Source organism: Choristoneura fumiferana, chromosome 2 (assembly GCF_025370935.1).
Source record: "Choristoneura fumiferana chromosome 2, NRCan_CFum_1, whole genome shotgun sequence".
In the NCBI taxonomy this organism is placed as follows: Eukaryota; Metazoa; Arthropoda; class Insecta; order Lepidoptera; family Tortricidae; genus Choristoneura; species Choristoneura fumiferana.
The window spans coordinates 7,792,518-7,798,517 of record NC_133473.1 but is presented as its reverse complement, the minus strand read 5'-3'; positions in this window follow the sequence as shown (position 1 = coordinate 7,798,517).

Sequence of the window (6,000 nt, the reverse complement as noted above, 5' to 3'; positions counted from 1 at the left end):
AAGGATGCAAACGTCAGTACCACTACCATGAGTTAACAGTGACCGTACTCGATAGCGACGGCGTAAATTATTTGTAGAGGCGCTGTACAATTCTCCATACAAATAATTTATGCCGTCGCTTATTTGTAGAGGCGCTGTACAATTCTCCATACAAATAATTTATGCCGTCGCTATCGAGTACGGTCACTGTAAACTCATGGTAGTGGTACTGGTGCTGGTCAGAGAACCTGACTACAAAGCTAGAGGTATCAGGTTCGATCCCTGGTTGGAGCAAAATATTATATATGATAAATACGAATCTTTGTTCTTGAGTGTTGAATGTTTAATTTGTATTTAAGTATATATTTCTGTTACCTCTTATGCGTTGTTTCATAACACAACCTTTGTTTATTTTGGGATTAGATAAATTTTATTGATGTCAATTGTCCAGTGATATTTATCAATTCCTACTACTAAATTCTAAATGATGGGCAAAATACAAGGGTAGCGGCGCCCTGGCAGGCGAAAGAAATCATGGCTGTGAAATATTAGGGAGTGGACCGGGATCAGCAGTGCAGAGCAACTGTTCCGGATGACTCAGGATAGGGAGAAATTTTCTGAGCTAACGGCCAACCTCTAGTAATGGAGTGGATCTTTCAGAAGAAGAAGAAGAAATGCTAAATGATGCGGTTTAGATAAATATAAAAAAATTAAACATACATCTAAGATTATGTGAAAAATTCACAATGTACCTATTTGTATTTTGTACATAAAAAGATGAATAGGACTTGTGAATTAGATTAAAAATGGCTGCTTTTATTGCTGTTACGAGTTAAATAACCACTAAACGCTAAAACTAATGTTCCATTTGGTGATTATCTATAAGAACGATGTTACCTATAGCCACGCGATTAGGTGGAGATAATCAAAGCATAACACAAATAGACAAGCGAAGGATCGGCTTTACTTTTACCAAAATAAATGACAATAAAACCTCTTTCACGATTAAATTCCCGCGATAAATTAGGCGATTTCCACCGGTTGGGTTTATCGCACCGCAGAGACTGTGTTTATTTGGATTGTAACGCAGAATGACGCGAGTGACGCGCGCCCGATTCGGACCCATATCCGGTAGCGCTTGACGTTTATGAGGGTCCGAAGCATACTAACACCACTGAAGGTAATTCAATATGTCCATAAAACAAGGTTTTATGTATTTTCGACTTAGACGTTGTGATGCTGGGGGACAGGTGTGTGCCCTGGTCGAGTATCATGACTGTAGTTCATAAATTATTAATTTTCTTACATAAAACACTAATTGTTAATAATTAAATTAGTTTTGTAATCATAGTACCTACTTTTACAAGCTTTGACTTAAGGTTCGTAAGTACATGTACATGTTTGTAAATGTGTAGGTAAATTGTGGTTTCAAAATTTGCAAACCACATTAAGATCACCTTTTATGCGATTTGGCTAAAATCTTGCATGCGCTTAGGCAAGTTTGGTAACATTACATTAATCTTGTAGTTAACTTCTGGTGATCCAGGCAGAACATATCTGCAGAAAGACACTCTTCAACGCTTTACGGTATCAACTTGAAACATGGTGCTGATATAATAATATAGGTTACATGACAATGCAAGTACAGTCAGTAAAAATATATTGTATTAAAGTGTATTTATTTTTGAAAATCTTTCTCGTACTTATTGCGTAATTAATAGATAGATACTTCACTACATATTCGTGCAAGTAATATAGTTTTGATAGATAAATACCTACATTATATGCTGTGAATTGAACAGCGACTGCGTAGCAAATTTTTGCATTTAATAACAACCTATTTCATTGTTTTTTTTGTGAAATAATTTTCAGCTTAAATCCTTTTACCAAATCTCCCGCAAAATGCCTATTGTGATGTCACACAAAGACCTCTGACAGCGCGTATCTTTCAACAGTCTACTGTAGCAATTTATTATATAAATACTCCATCATTTGTGGTTTTAATAAAAGCATTGTTCTCCGTTTCGGGAGGGTTACAAATGGTGTAACTGCTTACTGGATTGAGTGGTGAGTTAACTGATTCACTGAATGGACGGGTTGATAAATAAATTTGGATTGCGACCGATTATCTGACTTCTTGGTGATTGTAAACATCTGTGATTGGATGTTGGTAATTTGATTGAGTCGGGCTGGTATTTGTTTTGAGAGATAAGACAAATAAGTATATTTGGAGAGAAAATGTTGAAGGAAAATTTTGCAGTTACGAAGTCGGTTCTTACGAGATATTATTTTGCCGGAGGTATGATTAGTTTGTTTATGGTGACTGCATCATTTTGTTTAACGTAACTCTGTTTATCTCGGAGTACTTTAATTAACACGACAAAAACATAAACGAGTTTATAAATATAAAAGTAATGAAATATTGTATCAATATTTTTTATTAACAAAGCCAAAGCTTCATAGTTGGGGTCGTTCTTACTTATGTTAGGAAAAGGTAACGTGTACATAAACAAAAACCTTCAGCCTTTATAAAATAACGAAGGTCTCGTTGTCGCGGCCTCTTGCTCTATAACAGGTACAGTTAAATGATGTAACTGACTTTGTGTAAAATTTTAAAAGGAAATAGGGTTTCTCTACAAACAGTGTATGAATTAATTATTGCAAGGCCTTTTATCTAAACTGCACAGAGGCAGTGCCTAATGATATGTTAATCGGAAAGATTTACATTTCCCTCATTATTTGAACGTTTTGTATGCTTGCTGGTTACTGTCAGGGGACGTAAGGGTAAAGAAGTTAGCGGGCTAAGTTTTGTGAAAAAAAAGGACAAAATAAAAGACGAGATAAGCACAGTACAAAAAAACAACAACACATAAGTTAACTTTTACTAGCCCGCTACACTGTGCACATCAATAAATTTACAGAAAAGTAAGGACTGCTGAAGTATTTATAGTAGAGTATAGAGAAGAGGAGCTTGACAATAGATTATCTCTAAAATTAACCTGGACTATTTTGGATAGTAATTAGCAAAGCTCGATTAAACATACACACAATTCAATACTTCATGTTGATGTTAAACGTAATATGTCAAAGACGTGACGTCATCTTAAATGAAAATTTCTGATATTACCCAACCATGGCCCAAGCCCAATTGCCTAAAAAAATACATAGCAAATAGTATTAGTGAATTTCAATACAGAATCGCTAATGTCCTAACTCATTGATGTATTTAAAACTGTTGATGGTGTATTGTTTTAAATGCGACAATTTATTGCTAAAATAACATGGCACAGACCGCGGTTACGAGTAGACCACGTAATTTAAGCAATAAATTGTCACGTTCAAGTCCCTAGTCCGAGTGTGATAATAACTACAGCTGATGGTGATTAACCCCTGGTATGCTCAAGATGCGGATCTATGCAAATTCTAAGGAAATGTTTTGTTATTTTTTTATTGAAGTTATTAGAATTTGTGCTTAGAAAACGGGACTAGAATGCAGTAGGTAATTTTTGTAGCTTCTACATTATGAGGGGCTAAAATATGGTCATGGTTATCGCTTGTCGCTTATATCTTGCTACGTCAAAACAACTCGTGATAGACGGGGGAATCCCCTGTAACTATATTATTCGAAGTCACGTACAGTCGAGTACGGCTTCAGCTTTGTTCTGACATTTTAATCACGCATCGCTGTTACGTCTACCTAGTTGTCAGGAGCCAGGAGTCTAACAAATTATTATTTTGATCAATAATTCCAAAGATATTTGACTTAATTAAAAAAAAACAAGAATCAAAAATAAAAATAAATATTAGCACTTCTTTCCTGCAAATTGAAAAACAACATAATATAAGTACATGCCATTGTAATTGTAATACATAGTATTAGCAAAGTAGAATTAAGGTACCTATTTTTCTAAGAAGTTCCTTAACTCCGATACACATATATCATATGTATGTACGTATATACGTAACTTCCGACTCTCTTCCTTCGGACTTCAGTCTCTAGGCATAACATCTGCCTGGAGAGAGATCTCTCCATTGTAGCCCCACAATGTTATTTTGTTGCATATTCAGCAATTTTTTGCTACTTAAACATCATGTTTACAGCGTTGTTTAGGTAATTATCTTCTCAGCAAATATTGTTAACAAAGGATGATGCTCAGAATCAACTTTTTATGAAAGCAAAAGACGGTACCAATGTTGAGAAAAGTTTGATCGAAATTATCGGACTTGTCCTTCCGCTGTTGTATAACACGTTCTCATCACAAGATGGTGGGTACCAGTACTAGAGGTTTGCAGTTCTGAACTCCGAGAATAAAATATGAAACCAACCTCAGTTTAAAAAAACATACCGCCCTAACAAACTAGTTACTTATGTTTACTATCCATGGCACAAACTTTTTCTAATAAGCGACAGTTGAAGTTGGCTATGAAACTTGGAGCCGAGTTGGCTCGGGTAGTGGTCGCGTCAAAACTCAATAAGTTCAGCAACTGGCGCCATCTTGCGGGTTTCATGAGACACTTGTGCGAACCAGACGGTATGAGGTTCGTGCTAGGGCAGTATTAGGAGTACAGTGGAATTAGTCTTGCCGCTTTGAAGGGTTAGTCACGTAAATGGAGCAGTTTTTTGGACGACTGCTACTAATGGTTCGGTTTTGCTCTGTTATGTCGATTGGAATTGTACCGTATTTAAATTGTTAACTGGAAATATATCGCGGAACTTTGCTTGTGAAATGATTACATTTATATTCTTAGGTTATTCTATTTCTCGATGAATGAAGTTAATCTGTCTGCCAACAACAAAAAATTAGTACTTTCTAAGTGGGTACATACATATAGCTAGTGCCATCCACGATGAGGCGTGATTTTGTCAATATTAGACATTGTAATAAGAATCACGGCACGCGTCATCGTGAATGACTCTACCTATATTTTTAAAACGAAGTAAGGAAACAGAGCTTAGCTTAGAGTATTCATATAATATGTATATCCCAAAAATATTTTTTGAACATGAGTTCCTAACCCACAACGGACCGGACGCGCGTGGCAACTAGGGGACAAGAGGGCCAAGCACTCTAATTTCGAGAAGAAACCTATGCCTGCAAGCCGTATATAGGGCAATATCATCCCAGCCTATATACGTCCCACTGCTGGGCACAGGCCTCCTTTCAGAACAAGACGGCTTGGGCCATAGTTCCCACGCGGGCCCAGTGCGGATAGGGAACTTCGCACGCACCATTGAATCGCTTCTATGCGCAATGGGTTTCCTCACGATGTTTTCCTTCACCGCAAAGCTCGTGGTAAATTTCAAATGTAATTCCGCACATGAATTTCGAAAAAATCAGAGGTGCGAGCCGCGATTTGAACCCACGACCCTCTACTTGAGAGGCGAAAGGTCAAACCACTAGGCCACCACGGCTTCATATAGGGCAATATATTTAATGTCAAATAACTGCGTTTCTAACATTAGCCGTCACTGTATCTACAGGTATTCAGTAAAAAAATTACAATCTTGAAGTTTTACTTTTTCCATCAGAGTGATGATATAAATCATTCCTAGAAAAGGAAATCGCGTAAATCCATCCAACCGCAAGAAGGTTCAACTTGAATTGGAATCCTAAAGAATGTCTGCGGAACATGCAGGCCATTTTCAATTCGAGGATTAGTGACCAGTCCCCTGTTAGAACAGAGTGCAGTAGCCAGCTGTTTAAAATATTTGCAACATTTTAAATATAAATAATGACCTACAAAAAGATAGCATGAGATATTTAGTTTTTTCATGGAGTTTTATGTTCATACCTTTTTGTAGTTTTTTTGTTTGCATGGTCAAACATAACAGTGTCTTTTGTTAGCTTTTTAATTAATGTTTATGTATGTGCAGTGTAATTTGTATGCTTTTAAGATTTATATAAATCTCGTGTCACGGTTTTCGTGCTCGCACTCCTCTGACACGGTTCGACCGTTTTATGATTTTGTTTTATATTTTTGGTCACAAGCTATTTTTTACCCTAATCCATTATTTTATGG